Raw genomic sequence first — 19,699 nt, forward strand, 5'->3', positions numbered from 1 at the left:
ACAGTGAAGGTCGACACATAATTTTCGCACGTAAATCAGAGTGTATATAGAGGAAAACAAATAGCAGTTTTTTTCGATGCATTTTTGACCTAATCATTTCGCGAAAAGAACATCTTCCGTGCAGGGATTCCAACTTGATTTCACATAGCATTTCCATAATACTCCTTTGTTGATCGAACGTAATGGTAACAAATGTAGCAGCCTCCCTGAGTTTCTTCCACGTCTTTCTCTAACCCGACCAGGAAGGTTGGCGCTAGTCCCAACACAATCGAGAAATATTAAAAAACGGGTCGCACTAGTGTTTTGTACGCGGTCGTCCTCACAGAGGGTGTTCGGGAACTCCCCTTGTATACTTCTAGGACTTGTAGAAGTGAGTGAATACTTAATATTTTGAATATGAACCCCTGTCCGGCAATGTCATCCAGCGATGCTGCGGATCGCGAAAGTTACAGGCGCCGGCGTCTGTAAATGTAACTTTGTACAAGGTGATTCCGGGATGTTGCAAACTGTATAGGATCAAGGAGAAAGATGAAGGTATCAATATGAGGTAAGAGTCCCGGTTCGGGACTCCCAACCACTATTGAATCAAACTCGCAACACATGGTAAACAAGTAACCACCATGCAGAGCGGAGCAGTAAACCCCAAGATAATGCGTTCTGTTGGCTAACGAACCTCTGAATAACACCAGACGGAACATAATCTACTGAATGACTTTACACCCACGTGTAAATTGGTAGTAACAAAAGCAAAACAAAGCCTTCACACAGGGAGACTTAATAATTTGACGCCCCACCCTTATAAACAACAAAAACAGAAAAGAAAACCACAGTCAAACTTGGTAGTATAAACACCCATAAGACAATAGACGAAACTGTGCGAACTAGTGATAGTACATGCAGGACGTGGCACATGAAACGACCCCACATAATTTATAAGTGAGCGTGGCTACAAATCCGACGCCATGAGACCGAACTTGGTTCAAAAATGGTTCAAATGGCTCTGAGCATATGGGACATAACATCTGAGGTCATAAGTCCCCTAGAACGTAGAACTACTTAAACCTAACTAACCTAAGGACATCACACACATCCATGCCCGAGGCAGGATTCGAACCTGCGACCGTAGCGGTCGCGCGGTTCCAGACTGTAGCGCCTAGAACCGCTCGGCCACTCCGGCCGGCTGTTGAACATGTGGCCGTAGTTCTTACGCAATGAGCTTTAGAACCCACGTTCAGTGAACATTCTTTCTTGTTTTAGTCCATCTACCACCTCTGAAAGCTGCATACTCTACATTCTTAGCAGCAATAGTAGCGGTACATGTATTCCGCTGTCAAACGAATAAGAACGATTTTCGCTTGTAACTTTCGATTCGTTAGTTTCCGGGACAGGGACCTTTACCTCAAACTGTTACATATATCGGTCTCTTACATGTTAGAAAATCCGTAACATCATCACGGTATCACCCTGTATAGAAAGCGAACGATAATGAAACCGATAAACTACGGGGACAGATGCCTAACTGGAAATGGAGGTAAGAACGTCCTATGAACATGTGTTCAGAAATGCATCGTTACCACGGTAGATGGTTCTGACGAATGAAAGTTCCTCTGACCACGCGTTGTGTATTCCTTGTGTGTTTTAGGCTGTGTGATTGATGCACTGTACTGCAAGCAGCAGAATGCTGCGACATTCATGTTGGGAACATACTGAAATGGTGTTTGTGTACAGCCAAGCAGATGGAAACGGTCGAGACGCAGCTCGGCTACACCAAAACAAGTACCCTCACAGACACCAACCACATCACACAACATTTCAAGCCCATTTTTTATTAACGACAAGTTTCGCTTGAAAAAATGTTAAATGTGCTGCGGAACATCGTGGAATATTTCCCCTTCAGCCGCTATAGTTCCATGAAATTCCGACAGATGGCAGCGCTATACGTAGCCTTGAAAATGGCGACGACAGTAATGGAGGTGCATTCCAAGCAGGGAGCTGTCATCGAGTTTCTTTTGGCGGAAAACAGGAGCATAGCAGGTATTAATAGGCGCTTGTAGAATGTCTATGGAGACCTGACAGTGAGCAAAAGCACGGTTAATCGTTAGGCGATGCGTCCGTCATCATTGCAACAAGGTCGCGCAAACGTGTCCATCTACCGCGTGCCGGCCGGCGCGGCCGCACAAACCCTCGCGAAACTGAAGAAACGACCTCAGCACGTTCGTCGACAAAACAAAGCAAACGAACTTCTCTATCTTCATGACACAATGCAAGGCCTCACGGAAGTCTGCGCAGGGGAGAGGAGCTCACAAAACTTCACTGGAATCTTCTTCCTCATTCACCTTATAGCCCGGATAGCGCACCTTCCGACTTCCATCAGTTTGGCCTAATGAAGGATACACTCCGCGGGAGGCAGGATTTGGATGATGTGGAGGTTATTGATGCATCAAGACGTTGGCCCGGACGTCTGTCAGTAGAATAAGCACCATGTGGGCCGTAAGATGATCTAAGGCTGTCGTATTGAAGTACATTATGTTGAAAAATATGGCCGCGCGGGATTAGCCGAGCGGTCTCGGGCGCTGCAATCGTGGACTGTGCGGCTGGTCCCGGCGGAGGTTCGAGTCCTCCCTCGGGCATGGGTGTGTGTGTTTTTCCTTAGGATAATTTAGGTTAAGTAGTGTGTAAGCTTAGGGACTGATGACTTTAGCAGTCAAGTCTCATAAGATTTCACACACATCTGAACATTTTTTTTAATATGGTTTTGTAGCCAGAGGAGTGGGGAGTAATATGGTGAATTGTTATCCTGAATACAACCGATCTCCTTTAAGTGAAAAAGTCTTGAATTAGTTACTGAAAGCCTATTGCATGTGATCTTAAAAGAGGTTGATCCGTGTCAGTGCTTCCAGTTATCCCAGAATTGGGACAGGCATATCTGAATAACAGTAGTCGTACCCAACACCGAAAAAAATGTTCAAATGTGTGTGAAATCTTATGGGACTTAACTACTAAGGTCATCAGTACCTAAGCTTACACACTACTTATCCTAAATTATCCTAAGGAAAAACACACACACCCATGCCCGAGGGAGGACTCGAACCTCCGCCGGGACCAGCCGCACAGTCCATGACTGCAGCGCCTGAGACCGCTCGGCTAATCCCGCGCGGCAGCACGGAAAAGATGCCACTCAGGTACACACATGTATAAGAATACTGCTGATAGACATACCTATACGTGAAAAAAATTCTGTCTCCAGAATTCCTTTCACGGTTTAAAAACATTTTTCATGCTCATTTGAGCAATCGTTGCCTTTCGTTTGACAACATACAAACATTTTACCTCCCTTACCATTAACCAAACATTTCATCACTAGAAGATTCCTCACGTTGATTATTACGAGGATGTGCTGAAAGGTAACACTTCCAAAATTTTTATATGGAAAAACTTAAAGTTTTTAGATAAAACGAATGGTATTAATATTCTACATCATTATTCTTCATGACTCCATACTTATCTCTCAACTTTGTCATCTCGGTGACGAACACATTTCTCCCAACGAGAAACTGGTTTGTTGACTGTAGAATCTTTCACTTCGTTGACGCTGCATCTCTTCATCATTATCAAAGTCAAGTCCTCGAAGGTGCTCTTTAAGTTGTGGAAACAGATGAAAATCAGATGAAGCCAAGTCTGCACTGTACGGAAGATAACCGACCACAGTGAACCCAAGACGTCGCCTTGTTGCAGATACCGCAGTGCTAGTGTGTGGTCTGGCATTGTCATGCTGAAGCAGAGCGTGCTCCATGTGTGGACGAACTCTTCGAATTCGAAACTCGATTACAGCTCGCTGCTACTCACGCACCGAAATAATTACGTTACCCACCGCCCTGTAACACGTTTCTAAACGGAGAGTTCAAGCAGCAGGGGGCTGCAAACATGTATCCATGGAGAATTAAGCTTTAACAGTTTTCACAAAAAAAAAAAAAAAAATCGGATGCATTACTTTTCAGTACACCGTCGCACTACCATACTCATTCCTCCTCATCCACATTCAGAGCTTTCATCTTGTACACGATCTTTTCCAAACTGAAACAATTAGCTTTTGCGGCTCTAGACAGAGTAGCCCAAAAACGTATACACTGTTTAAGTGTCCATAGCTTTCAAAGTAATAGAGGGAAACAGGTCAGTTTTTGTAGTTTAATCGTTTATTATTCCGGCAGTTGCCAAGAATTTGCTTTGTTACGTGACAGTCGCCACAAAACCACAGATTTGTTTTGTTTTCAGTTACCGTGAGTAAACATGGCTGATGCGCTTTTGAAATTCGATGAAACAAAACCAGTTTTGAAGTTGTACATTAAGCACAAAAACATTAATGAGGTGAAACACCAATGGTGAAACGGGTTCCAAACACAGCCATTTGCACGCTTAACAATTGCGAGCATTTGAGACAAATTTTATGTCAAATGCTGCCTTTTAGATGCGCATGAAAAACGATCTGAACGACCTGTAACAGCAACAAGTTCAGCGTACTGCGAGCTGTGTTACAACTATTCGCTTGCTCAACACCGAAGGCTGTGACAGAATGTGACAGTGAAAAGAGCATCAGTCGCTCGAGCGTTCGTCGCATTTTGAAGACTGGGTTAGTTGGTTGGTTAATTTGGGCGAGGGGACGAAACTGCAAGGTCATCGGTCTCAGCGGATTAGGGAATGATGGGGAAGGAATTCGGCTGTGCCCTTTCAATGGAACCATCCCGACATTTGACTAAAGCGATTTAGGAAAATCATTGAAAGCCTAAATCGAAATGGCCGACGCGAGTTTGAACCGCGTCCTCCCGGATGCGAGTCCAATGTGCTAAGCACAGCACCACCTCGCTCAGTTTCAAGAATGGGAAACTGAAGTGGTAATCCCTAATTTGCTACAAGCAACGAACGAGGAACTCCCAGATCACAGAGCGGAGTAGCGGAGTAGTGTGAGTGGTAGCAGCAATGAACTGCTTACAGTGATCATTGTGTTGTCTGATGTACAATTTAAGCCCGACGGTACACACAATCAACCGCCACAATTGCATCTACTGCGCTGCTGCAATTCTGCACGTCAGTGTGTACAATGGTCTGAATTTATCGGGAGTGAACGTGTGGTCTGCGTTACCTTATTGCAATTTGATTCGGCCGTTCTCCTCTGGCGTCACAATTACCGGTGATGAGTCTTAGAGCAGCTTGAGACATCCATTTACCTGCCATCAAGTAAACAATACATCTACATCTACACAAATAATCAGCAATCTACCGTACGGAGCGTGGTGGAGGGTACGCCACAGCACTACTGGTCATTTCCTTTCCTGTTCCACTCGCTAATAGAGGGAGGGAAAATCGTCTGTCTATATCCCTTCGTATATGTCCCAATTTCTCGTACCTAATCTTCGTGGTCCTTACACGCAATGTTTGTTGGTCGAAGTAGAATCGCTCTGCAGTCACACAGTTCTCGACACTTTCTCAATATTGTTCCTCGAACTTAATGCCGTCTTCCCACCAGAGATGCCCATTTGAGTTTATGGATGAACCACACTTTCCTAGAATCCTCCCAATTTACCGAAGTCGACCATTTGCCTTCCCTACCACAATTCTCATATACTCGTTCCATTTCATATCGCTTTGCACCGTTACCTCCAAGTATTTAAACGACGTTACTGTGTCAAGGAGGACACTACTAATGATCTATCCGAACATTACGGGTTTGTTTTTCCTACACATCCGCATTAACTTACATTTTGCTACAGTTACAGCTACCTGCCATTCATCACACCGAAAACCTCCTGCGGTCACTCTTCGACATCTTACCCTACACCACAGCATCAACAGCAAACAGGAGGAGATAGCTGCCCACACTGTTCATCAAATCATTTATGTATACAGAGAACAACAGCGGTCATATCAAACATCATCGGGCTTTCCTGGCGAAACCGTTGTCTCTGATGAACACTCGCCGTCGAAGACAACATATTGGGTTCCATAACTGAAGAAGTCGAGCCACTCACATATCTGTGAATATATTAAATATGATCGTACCTTCTTTAACAGCGTGTCAAACGCTTCCCGGAAATCTAGAAAAATGGAATCTGCTTGTTGCCTTTCATCCATAGTTTGCCTTATTTCATGTACAATCATGCTCATAAATTAAGGATAGTGCTGATAAATGGTGAAACAGCGCTCTGGTGGGCGGTTTGCGGGTTTAAATCACCTCGGGGTATCACCATGCGGTGCATCTGACCTGCTGTCGTCGCACGGTGGCGCTGGCAGCAGTCCACATACGCTGAGTTGTGTTGGTGCATGTCAGAGTACGGTGCAGGGACTAAATGTGCAGACTCTTTCAGACGTGCTAATCGTGACTGTGTGTTCAAAACGGCACAAAGAACACATATTGATGACGTTATGAGGGGTAGAATACTAGGATGACTGGAGGCTGGTCAACACAGCAGATCGTAGCACGGGCCCTCTGTGTGCCACAAACTGAGATCTCAAGATTATGGCAACGATTCCAGCAGACAGGAAACGTGTCCAGGGGCTACAGTACGGGACTTCTACAGTGTACAACACCACAAGAAGATCGGTATCTCATCATCAGAGCCCACAGACGACCACGGAGTACTGCAGGTAGCCTTGCTCGGGAACTTACCGCAGCCACTGGAACAGTTGTCTCCAGACACATAGTCTACAGACGACTGAACAGACATGATTTATTCGCCCGGAGACCTGCAAGGTGGATTCCACTGACCCCTGGTCACAGGAGTGCCCGTAAAGCCTGGTGTCAAGAACACAGTACATGGTCATTGGAAAAGTGGTCCCAGGTTATGTTGACGGACGAGTCCAGGTATAGCCTGAATAGTGATTCTCGCCGGGTTTTCTTCTGGCGTGAACCAGGAACCAGATACCAACCCCTTAATGTCCTTGAAAGGGTCCTGTATGGAGGTCGTGCTTTGATGGTGTGGGGTGGGATTATGATTGGTTCACGTACACCTCTGCATGTCTTTGACAGAGGAACTCTAACACGTCAGGTGTATAGGGACGTCATTTTGCACCAGTATGACAGCCTTTTCTGGGGTGCAGTGGGACCCACCTTCCTGCTGATGGATGATAATGCACGGCCCCACTGAGCTGCCATCGTGGAGAAGTACCTTGAAACAGAAGATATCAGGCGAATGGAGTAGCCTGCCTGTTCTCCAGACCTAAACCACATCGAGCATGTCTGGGATGCTCTCGGTCGACGTATCGCTGCACGTCTTCAAACCCCTAGGACACGCCAGGAGCTCCATAAGGCACTGGTGCAAGAATGGGGGGCTATACCCCAGGAGCTGCTCGACCACCTGATCCAGAGTATGCCAACCCGTTGTGCAGCCTGTGTACGTGTGCATGGTGATCATATCCCATATTAATGTCGGGGTACATGCGCAGGAAACAGTGGCGTTTTGTAGCACATGGGTTTCGGGACGGTTTTCTCAACTTGTCACCAATACCGTGGACTTAAAGATCTGTGTCGTGTGTGTTCCCTATGTGCCTATGCTATTAGCGCCAGTTTTGTGTAGTGCCACGTTGTGTGGCACCAAATTCTGCAATTATCCTTAATTTATGAGCATGAGTCTAGAAAAGGACGAGGTTAAATTTGCATGGACAATGCACTCTAAAATCATGCTGATTCGTGAACATGAGATTCTTGGCCTCAAGAAAATTTACTATATTCAAACTGAGGATGTGTACAGCAAACCGATGTTAGGGAGATTGTAATTTTACAGGTCCGTTCTTTTGCCCTTCGTATATACAGAAGTCACCTGTGCCTTTTTCTAGTCTCTTTGGACTCTGCGCTGGGCGAGAGATTCGCGATAAATGCAAGGTAGGTAAGGGGCCAATGCCGTAGAGTACTCTTTGAAAAACCGAACTGGTGTTCCATCTGGACCTGTTGACGTTCAACTCGTTCAACCTTTTGTCTACTCCAGGGATGCGTATTGCTATGTCGTCGTACAGTACTCTGTCCGATAGTCAAGTGACGGTATGTTTGTACGATTCTCTTGCTTGAACAAGTTCTTGAAAGTGAAATTCATACCTCGGCTTTCATTTTTCGGTCTAAAACTGCCACACCAGACTCGTCAAGAAGGTACTGATTGGAAGCCGTAGACCCGCTTTGATAGTTTGCATACGACCAGAGTCTTCCTGGATTCTGCCAAATCTTTTTTTGAGACATGACGACGGCGGTTGTTGTATGCTTCACAAGTAGATCGTTTCACATACGCTCGAATCTCTACTAAACTTTGCTTGTCGTCATTTGTGCGTTCTCTTTTGAACCGTGAGTTCAACAGCTTCTGGCTCCTCATTATTTTCCGAACATCGTTAAATAGCCGCCATGGGCATTTTTCGTCCTTAATTCACTTGTTCGATACATAATTCTCCAGACCACGATTTATAATCTTCTTAAACTTTGTCCCTAATTCCTCTAAGTAATCTTATTAGAACTAAATGATGTCATTCACTGTCTGAGTGAGATGCTAACAATGCTTATCTGCTCTTTCTAGTAGAAGCACTCTCCTATCCTTATTAACTGATTCGTTAACTTCTGCAGCCGCGGTTGCTATAATGATATATTCTATACTGACGTTGCCGATAAGGTCCGGCCTATTTGTAGCTACAAGGCTTAAGATATTACCTTTGCGTGCGTACTGCCGAACTATCTGCTCAAGACGATTTTCGGAAACCGTGTTGGGAATGAAAGGTTTTACTGTCAACAAGATGAAGCGCCACCCCCTACCTTAATAATGTCAGAGAGTGCATCAATGAATATCTAACGGCACGATTAACAGTCCTAAGAGATGCTGTCGAGACTTAATGCCTCTTGATTTTTACCATTGGGGAACATTAAAGAACGTCAGTTATAGACAAAAACCACACAAACTGGGTGAACTTCGAGAATGCATCGAACAGTCCTATGCAGCTCGAAAAGTCGCGGTCAGTAGTTTGTGCAGCAGTTCTGCGCCATCATCTGTATGTTGTTAATAGAGACCACTTCGAACACACAAACTGAAGCCAATAACTTGAACTTTAAGCTACATTTTCATCAACAGTGAGAGATGTTTCCGTCACTTAAATTCGAAGTTAGGAGCGATTAAACAGCGCATACACTTTTGGGCCACTCTGTATATGACTGTATGATTGAAGTGGAAGACATTGATTGGGAACTAGAACAGTACTGGCAAAGAAAACTTTCTTGAATAAAAGTTAGTTATGGATGGATATGAGGAAGAAGTCCGTGAAAGTGTACGGATCAGAATATTATATGAATGTAAAACGCTGAGATCGGAGATTTAGAGAAAAAGAAACTGAAATCATTTTAAATATGAAACTATCGAAGAACTTTGAAAGTGAAATCGATTGATAAACCACGTAAATAAGAAGTCCGGAAAAGAACAAATGCCCAAAGAAGTATCTCGAAAAATCTTATCCCAAGCTGGGACAGCAAAGCAGGATGTCTTTTAAATAATCAGAAATAGTTAATTTTGCGGCGAAAGCGACAGTAGATGGGAAAATAGTACCTGCAGACAGATTAGAATATATAAAGCAGATCACGAAGGAAGTCGAGCGTATTTGTTACGCAGACTAGCACAAGACAGAAAAAGATGGAGGATATCAAAAAACCAGTCTTTCCTTTCATTCTCTGAGGTGTATAGGAGGCCATTTCAAATACAGTCGATCATAGAAAAAAATGGTTGAAATGGCTCTGAGCACTATGGGACTCAACTGCTGTGGTCATTAGTCCCCTAGAACTTAGAACTACTTAAACCTAACTAACCTAAAGCCATCACACACACCCATGCCCGAGGCAGGATTCGAACCTGCGACCGTAGCAGCAGCGCGGCTCCGGACTGTAGCGCCTAGAACCGCACGGCCACCGCGGCCGGCTCGATCATAGAACCAACGGGGAATGAATGAGAGGAAATTAGCAGTTTTAGCATTTTTGTTATGACTAAGGGAAACCTCCAAAAAACGTTGGTCGGACAAGAGAATTGGAATTATTTTATTTGTTCTTTATCACACACAAAAATAAAAAATCTCTCTCTCTCTCTCTCTCTCTCTCTGTCTGTCTGTCTACGTGTGTGTGTGTTCTGTGTGTGTGTGTGTGTGTGTGTGTGTGTATGTATGAATGAGTAATGCAGTGATCTCCACTGCCTTTCTCGTTCTCATACGATTGACCAATACTGAGTCTTCCACCTTTAGAGGAAATTCCGTAAACCCAAGGATAAGACAAAGAAATCCTTAGCACTCCTCCGTTCTTTTTGATAAGGCCGTTGACGGAGTGACAGCGACATCTTATACTGGAAGTCTTTGACTACCACTTCTGATGACTTCTTTTCCGAATCTAAATAGTGTCTGGGATCGAACCTGGGACTCAGCATCGCCCAATCACTATTCAAAGTCACTACCGTGGAATCGTCGTTGATTCTCTGTACAGAAAGTGACAAGAGTCTTATATTAATACCTTTCTAGCTCATTAATGCTTAATTTAACACAATACTAAAATTCAGAGACAAAATTATTATGATGTTTCTCGAGTAAATGGGTTTTCCTGATTATAATTGGAGATTTATATAAATTTTGTTCATTAAAATGTAGAATACTGCTACTAAGCAACTAAGTCCTTCCAGCACCTAAAATTCGCAATGGAAATGCCGTATGTCTAGGGCCTCCTGTCTGGTAAATCGCTCACCTGGTGCAAATCTTTCGAGTTGACGCCATTTCGGCGACTTGCGTGTCGATAGGGATGAAATGGTGATAATAAGGACAACACAACACCCAGTCCCTGAGCGGAGACATTTTCCGACCCAGCCGGGAATCGAACCCGGACCGTTAGGTATGACATTCCGTCGCGCTGACCACTCAGCTACGAGGGGTGGCCATTTTTACGTAAATCAATGCAGACATACCCTTACATTTTATAAAGTGGTCTATCAAAACTTATGTGAATGTATTTTTCGCACGCACACTCGTAACAAAGAAAAAAACGCAGGTGCCGTGCAGTAACTGTCATTTATCATGAAACCCACTGTAGATGTGCCAATTATTTGTTAGACATTCTCCAGTCTCTGCCTTCACCTGCAATTTTTGACCTCTGTGGCACCCTTTAGTACATGAAAGATATTACATGCTGTTATAATACGTGTTCGATCACTCTGTACCTTCTTCCAGTTGGTGTTTCATACATTTCTTTCCTAATTGTAACGTCTCCTGGAGTGTCACAAATGTAAAGAAATGAGAAAAAAACCTGTCCGTGTGCATCATGTGTAAAGAGTCGTAAGGTGAAAGAACCAATGACAAACAGTGATAACTGGCAGTCTAACAGTCAATATCAAAATACAAAGATTCTATAAAGAATATAGCGGTGACATTAGTTGTCTGATATGATCTTTATCATGCTTCACTTGGGTACTTTACGAAGCTTTCGGTATCAATTATCTCCTCAGGTCCATAAAGCGTATTATCTGTAAGTTAATCTGAAAATATATTAATTATTGTTAAAGATAAATGTTTTTCATTCTTGTGAAACAGTATCCCATGCCTTATAACCCAATAACAAAGTTTGAAGAACCGGGTTTGAATGATGGTTCTATTAGTATACTACAACCCCCTACGTACCGCTCATATATGACTCGTGAGGACAAGACTACAATGATTAGAGCTCGCACAGAAGCATTCAATGGATCATTGTTCCCGCGCTCCGTACGTAAAGAAAGGGGAGAAACACTCATAACTGGCACAGTGAGACTTACTCCCTGAAACGCACTTCACATTGGTTTGCAGAGTACGGATGTAGGTATAGATGTAGATATATTAGATTACAGAACGATATTTACTGTCGAAAATAACACCTTTAGCGTAATTTCATTACTAAATGGATAACCGTCATGACGGCATGCAACGTACACTCCTGGAAATTGAAATAAGAACACCGTGAATTCATTGTCCCAGGAAGGGGAAACTTTATTGACACATTCCTGGGGTCAGATACATCACATGATCACACTGACAGAACCACAGGCACATAGACACAGGCAACAGAGCATGCACAATGTCGGCACTAGTACAGTGTATATCCACCTTTCGCAGCAATGCAGGCTGCTATTCTCCCATGGAGACGATCGTAGAGATGCTGGATGTAGTCCTGTGGAACGGCTTGCCATGCCATTTCCACCTGGCGCCTCAGTTGGACCAGCGTTCGTGCTGGACGTGCAGACCGCGTGAGACGACGCTTCATCCAGTCCCAAACATGCTCAATGGGGGACAGATCCGGGGATCTTGTTGGCCAGGGTAGTTGACTTACACCTTCTAGAGCACGTTGGGTGGCACGGGATACATGCGGACGTGCATTGTCCTGTTGGAACAGCAAGTTCCCTTGCCGGTCTAGGAATGGTAGAACGATGGGTTCGATGACGGTTTGGATGTACCGTGCACTATTCAGTGTCCCCTCGACGATCACCAGTGGTGTACGGCCAGTGTAGGAGATCGCTCCCCACACCATGATGCCGGGTGTTGGCCCTGTGTGCCTCGGTCGTATGCAGTCCTGATTGTGGCGCTCACCTGCACGGCGCCAAACACGCATACGACCATCATTGGCACCAAGGCAGAAGCGACTCTCATCGCTGAAGACGACACGTCTCCATTCGTCCCTCCATTCACGCCTGTCGCGACACCACTGGAGGCGGGCTGCACGATGTTGGGGCGTGAGCGGAAGACGGCCTAACGGTGTGCGGGACCGTAGCCCAGCTTCATGGAGACGGTTGCGAATGGTCCTCGCCGATACCCCAGGAGCAACAGTGTCCCTAATTTGCTGGGAAGTGGCGGTGCGGTCCCCTACGGCACTGCGTAGGATCCTACGGTCTTGGCGTGCATCCGTGCGTCGCTGCGGTCCGGTCCCAGGTCGACGGGAACGTGCACCTTCCGCCGACCACTGGCGACAACATCGATGTACTGTGGAGACCTCACGCCCCACGTGTTGAGCAATTCGGCGGTACGTCCACCCGGCCTCCCACATGCCCGCTATACGCCCTCGCCCAAAGTCCGTCAACTGCACATACGGTTCACGTCCACGCTGTCGCGGCATGCTACCAGTGTTAAAGACTGCGATGGAGCTCCGTATGCCACGGCAAACTGGCTGACACTGACGGCGGCGGTGCACAAATGCTGCGCAGCTAGCGCCATTCGACGGCCAACACCGTGGTTCCTGGTGTGTCCGCTGTGCCGTGCGTGTGATCATTGCTTGTACAGCCCTCTCGCAGTGTCCGGAGCAAGTATGGTGGGTCTGACACACCGGTGTCAATGTGTTCTTTTTTCCATTTCCAGGAGTGTACGCCTGATTAGGGGAATGCCGGCACGGTAGCTCAGTGTGTTCGGTCAGAGAGCCGATGGCCCTCTGTAATAAAAAACCGAGTACAGGAATCAACGATCGACTTCCCCGGACGTCATGTGACGTCCGCCCAGACCAAACGCAACGAACAATACCGAAAAAAATGAAGAGAATAATAATAATTAAATAAAAAGTAGTTACGTGTTTGCCTTCCACGCAACGGGCCCTGGTTCGACTCCCGGCCGGGTTGGAGAGTTTTTCGGCTCATGGACAGCATACTGTGTTTTCATCATCCCCGACTCTCAAGTCGTCCAATGTGGCGTCGCCTGAAGTAAGGCTTGCAACCCCGCTGCCGAACTTACCTGGACTGGCCCTGTCGGCTATCAGTACCACACGATAATTTCATTTTTTTACGGCATGCAACAGGTTTTTTCTTGAATACGGTCACAGGGGCTGTCATCATCAGAAGATAAATAGTGAATTTCCTTACTTCGACAAAGCTTTAAATGTTTATCAAAAAGATTCTAATAAATTTCAGTTATTTCGTTCGTCCCGGGCTACGTAATCCGAGTATGTTAACACATTGTCATTTCAAAAGTCATTTCTACTTTATTGAAGGAAAGGTATTAAATGACCCTTGAAATAAGTGAGTTCATGCTCTCCACTTAGGACGAGTAATGTGACATGATGATACGCCCAACGCAGTGCTACGTGAAAACAGAAAGCTAAACATTAAGAAATATTACTTTATTCTTTGTTTTGAACAATAAGAACTGAGGTGATATATAAAGCAGTATTGGTTTAAAACCATCAGATTAAGTACTACTTACCCCCTCGTAGAAACCCGCTACCACAAAAACAGACCCCAAACATTCATTCTTTATACAGCCGATTCTGCAAGGAACTTCATTTATTATAAGAGGAGCTTCCAACACTATGTAGCCAGTCGATATCTGAGTGCAACGCTGTCAGTAGAAATGTGCTAGGTCTCTAAGAGCCACTTTTGTTGAAAATTTGCGTTTTTAAGAGCAGTGTTTCAGTTAAAGGGTTATAGCCCGATATCTTTTTTCAACTTGAAAATTAATATACTCGTACTACTATTTATGTATAACAGTTATTAATTCTATTTATAAAGCCCTTGTAAAAAAAGGGGAAATGGGTGTCTGTTTACCCGCTAAAGTAAAGTAATGGTTGGTTTACAGCTTCCCGTCACAGCCGAATGACTTGACAAAGCGGTTTATCTCTAATACAGCGGGAAGCTGCCCTTCTTGGGTGGTCGGACACACCCGGAGGGGCACATTCCGATTCCCTGACGGCTGCCTCGTATTTTGCAGCAGTTTTTACGTCATCTCAGTTCGCCAGTTTTTCTAAGCTACCATCATCCACTTGCATCGCTCAGAATGCTGCATTTGCTCCGCTAGAGGCTGTGTGCCTTGGTGCGGCAATTGCACGTGCAGTTACTTTATGACGTCACGGTCTCTTAGCAACTACCTTGAGGAGCTTAAGGAGTGTTATTCGCCATGGAAGTAATAAATTTAACTGTCAGCTACGAGCTCGCTTCACTGATTCAAAATTACCGTTATTCAGCCAACACCTTAGGTCACTGTAATATAGCAGTGCTGCGCCGTGGGTATCGTGTGTCTGTGGACTCAGCATGGATGAAGACATTCTGAGCGTGCCTACCACCAGGAAACCAATTGCTATCACGTGACGGAGTTGCGAATACATGGGCTCTGCATTCTTAGACAGACTCAACACATACCTTGACTTCAAAAACTCTTACGTTTCTACACTTTCACTAAATTTCTACAGCACTGTCCCCCTGCTTAGCTGTGTTGTGGCGTGCTTGCCTCCCATGCACTGGGCACGGGTTCGAATCCGGGCCGGGTCGGAGATTTTCTCAACTCATGGACTGGGTGTTATGTTGTCCTCATCATCGACTGAATGTAGCACAATGCTGCGCCGACTGAAATAAGACTTGCACTTGGTGGCCGAACCCAAATGTGACCTTAGTAATCCTGTTTGTGGCATCCTATGTAACTGCATGTCTCGCTCATGCAATTCGTTCCCACAAATCTTCTATCCGTTTTCCAAACGGCGAGAGTGAGAGCAGCGAAATTCAATGATATGCCACTGTAGGTAACACATATTTTGACCTCTAACATGTGGTCGTGTTCCCTATAGTCGACAGAAACCCATTTCTGCGAAGTCTACAACTAAGAGTTTCACACTAAGGCAATATTGTTGAATACAGTAATCATTATGTTATAAAAGAGAAATGAAAACAGTGATGCATGAGTCACATTCTTCTCGAAGGATTACACTGCCACCTTCACATGCCTCATTTGTTTACAAGGGTATTTCTTTTCTCGGACGTAGCCAGTTGTCTGTCTCATGCTTAATTTCGACACAGATTAACCATGTACCAGTTATTATGATAATATGGCGATAATTGTAATGTTTGACTTCAGTGCCATATTATCAGAGAAACTGATACAGTGTAACTAAGTTGAAGCGAAATGAAGTATCAGATAGAAATTGGCTACACCGAGGAAAATATTCGTGTGAACACCTGATCCTCCTGAAAACGACAGCGTAAGCTCTCAATATGCGTCATGAAAGAGAATAAAAACGACTGATACAGGTAATTGCTTTAATTTGCCTTCTACGAAGCTGTTAGAATATAGGGAGACGCCCCTACGCCTGGAAAATGAAGCTTGTTTCCTTCATACAACAGTGCTGTCCTTCGATCTCATTTAAAACAGGAATAAAACGTTGGACTGTTTTTTTTCGCAATGTACGCTGTGCTCGACCAGTGAGAATTTGGCGTTATAAATTAAGTTTTCAACTGTCTAGTGATGAGTATTTATACACGAAAGTGTGTTGTTTCGAAGTACATACTCAGAACTGACTCTCAGTTGCAGTGGCCGAGCGGTTCTAGGCGCTTCAGTCTTGAGCCACGTGACCGCTACGTCGCAGTTTAGAATCCTGTCTCGGTTGTGTGTGATGTCCTTAGGTTAGTTAGGTTTAAGTAGTTCAAAGTACTAGGGGACTGCTGACCTCAGATGTTAAGTCCCATAGTGCTCAGAGCCATTTCAACCATTTTTTTGAGTCTCAGTTAAGCGCATTAACAATAAGAGGGGATGTTTCACACAGGTTTTTAAGGAAGCTTCAACCGACGTCTGTGCTCGGCACAGATAACGCCAACTCCCCCTTACGATAATCTCCCTGAACTTTTGCAACTCTAACGGCTGCAGCCCAACAAGGGCGAAATTAAATTACCTTTGTAAGCAAATCTAATAGTGATGAATAATTAATTACTTCTCTCTCTTGGGTATGCCCGAAGGAGTTAACATACGAATAACAAAGAAAAAAGCACTTTGCACGAAACGAAGCAACGTATGAACAAATAACACTACTGGAAGATAAAAATACACCAGTACAAAGTCATAAAAGTGTTTTCTTAAAAATGCTTAGTTTTATTCAAACAGAAAATCACCGACGAGGAGAAGGAAAAGAAATTTGCTCTTTTGCCATTCTAAGGCTCCGTGTCGGACAAGAGAAAGCGCTTGCTCAAAAGAAACAAAATCAGTTTATCTTCAGGCCTCCATCAACAATCCGGCAAATACCAAGACCACACTCAGACCACATAGAATCTACAAGATAGACGGTGCGCACTCTGGAAGGACTTAGAAAGGAGTATGAGAGCTTTTGACTCTCATACTACTCCAAAGAACACGGTGTAGCTGAGCGTGCAATACCGAAATTGTCACCGGATCAAATTTGACGAGCCGGCCGCGGAGGTCTAGCGGTTCTAGGCGCTCAGTCCGGAGCCGCGCGACTGCTACGGTCGCAGGTTCGAGTCCTGCCTCGGGCATGGATGTGCGTGATGTCCTTAGGTTAGTTAGGTTTAAGTCGTTCTAAGTTCTAGGGGACTGATGACCATAGATGTTAAGTCCCATAGTGCTCAGAGCCACTTGAACCATTCAAATTTGACGAAACTTCTGTTGTGGCTCGCACGAACGGTTTCCGGGATTGTGTAATCAAAGAAGCTATCGAACCAAATATAACTAACAACATCGTTAATAGAGACGTCGGCCTGCAGCTCAGCGCAGCGTGGGATCCAACGATTGCGAGGTTGGTGCGGCGCGTGAACGAGGGGTTAACGATATATATATATATATATATATATATATATATATATATATATATATATATATATATATATCAAGAGCTCAGATGGAAACCCAGTTCTAAGCGAAGAAGGGAAAGCAGAAATGTGGAAGGAGTATATAGAGGGTCTATACAAGGGCTATATACTTGAGGACAATATTATGGAAATGGAAGAGGAAGTAGATGAAGATGAAATGGGAGATACGATACTGTGTGAAGAGTCTGACAGAGCACTAAAAGACCTGAGTCGAAACAAGGCCCCGGGAGTAGACAACATTCCATTAGAACTACTGACTGCCTTGGGAGAGCCAGTCCTGACAAAACTCTACCATCTGGTGTGCAAGATGTATGAGACAGGCGAAATACCCTCAGACTTCAAGAAGAATATAATAATTCCAATCCCAAAGAAAGCACGTGTTGACGGATGTGAAAATTACCGAACTATCAGTTTAATAAGTCACAGCTGCAAAATACTAACACGAATTCTTTACAGACGAATGGAAAAACTGGTAGAAACGGACCTCGAAGAAGATCAGTTTAGATTCCGTAGAAATATTGGAACACGTCAGGCAATACTGACCTTACGACTTATCTTAGAAGAAAGATTAAGGAAAGGCAAACCTACTTCACTAGCATTTGTAGACTTAGAGAAAGCTTTTGACAGTGTTGACTGGAATACTCTCTTTCAAATTCTAAAGGTGGCAGGAGTAAAATACAGGGAGCGAAAGGCTATTTACAATTTGTACAGAAAGCAGATGGCAGTTATAAGAGTCGAGGGGCATGAAAGGGAAGCATTGGTTGGGAAGGGAGTGAGACACGGTTGTAGCCTATCCCCGATGTTATTCAATCTGTATATTGAGCAAGCAGTGAAGGAAACAAAAGAAAAATTCGGAGTAGGTATTAAAATCCATCGAGAAGAAATAAAAACTTTGAGGTTCGCTGATGACATTGTAATACTGTCAGAGACAGCAAAGGACTTGGAAGAGCAGTTGAACTGAATAGACACTGTCTTGAAAGGAGGATATAAGATGAATATCAACAAAAGCAAAACGAGGATAATGGAATGTAGTCGAATTGAGCTGGGTAATGCTGAGGGAATTAGATTAGGAAATGAGACACTTAAAGTAGTCTGATGATGGTCGAAGTAGAGAAGATATAAAATGTAGACTGACAATGGCAAGGAAAGTGTTTCTGAAGAAGAGAAATTTGTTAACACCGAGTATAGATTTAAGTGCCGGGAAGTAGTTCCTGAAAGTATTTGTATGAAGTGTAGCCATGTATAGAAGTGTAACATGCACGATAAATAGTTTGGACAAGAAGAGAATAGAAGCTTTCGAAATGTGGTGCTACAGAAGAATGTTGAAGATTATATGAGGAGGTATTGAGTAGAATTAGGGAGAAGAGGAGTTCGTGGCACAACTTGACAAGAAGAAGGGACCGGTTGGTAGGACATGTTCTGAGGCATCAAGGAATCACAAATTTAGCATTGGAGGACAGCGTGGAGGGTAAAAATCGTTGAGGGAGACCAAGAGATGAATACACTAAGCAGATTCAGAAGGATGTAGGATGCAGTAAGTACTGGGAGATGAAGAAGCTTGCACAGGATAGGGTAGCATGGAGAGCTGCATCAAAAATAAAAAAATAAAAAAAACAATGCTATGGTCACCTACACGGGTATGCAATGACTCGAAAATTGCCGAGGCGTGCATATACCAGTGTGGATGACGTAGAAAATTCAGTAGAAAAAATATGTCTAGAAGTAGTTATAGTTGTTGTTAGTCGGCGAACATTGAGTTATTCTGAGGCTGCCAGTAAAGTACCTAGTAACGTAAACTGAAAGCTATTCACTGGGAACTGTAGTTAATTCCTTTTGCTTTACTTTTTTTCATTTTCGTTTTTCAACCAATTGTTATTTTTCAAAATGTTCTGTTTTATTTCTACATTAATATTACCAGTGGTAGCTGTTAACATGATTTACTACATACACAATACAAAACATTGTACAGTACGTTATCATGATATTCAATATGTACGACCTCTTCAGGGTTTCTGGCTAACAGGTCTAAAATTCTTTGCAATGAATTGAATTGAATTGAACTGAACACAATTGATCCAAAGCTCGTGTCATTTTAAACGCTTGTCGCTGCTGGAAGAGCG

Source organism: Schistocerca piceifrons, chromosome 2 (genome assembly GCF_021461385.2).
Source record: "Schistocerca piceifrons isolate TAMUIC-IGC-003096 chromosome 2, iqSchPice1.1, whole genome shotgun sequence".
Taxonomy (NCBI): Eukaryota; Metazoa; Arthropoda; class Insecta; order Orthoptera; family Acrididae; genus Schistocerca; species Schistocerca piceifrons.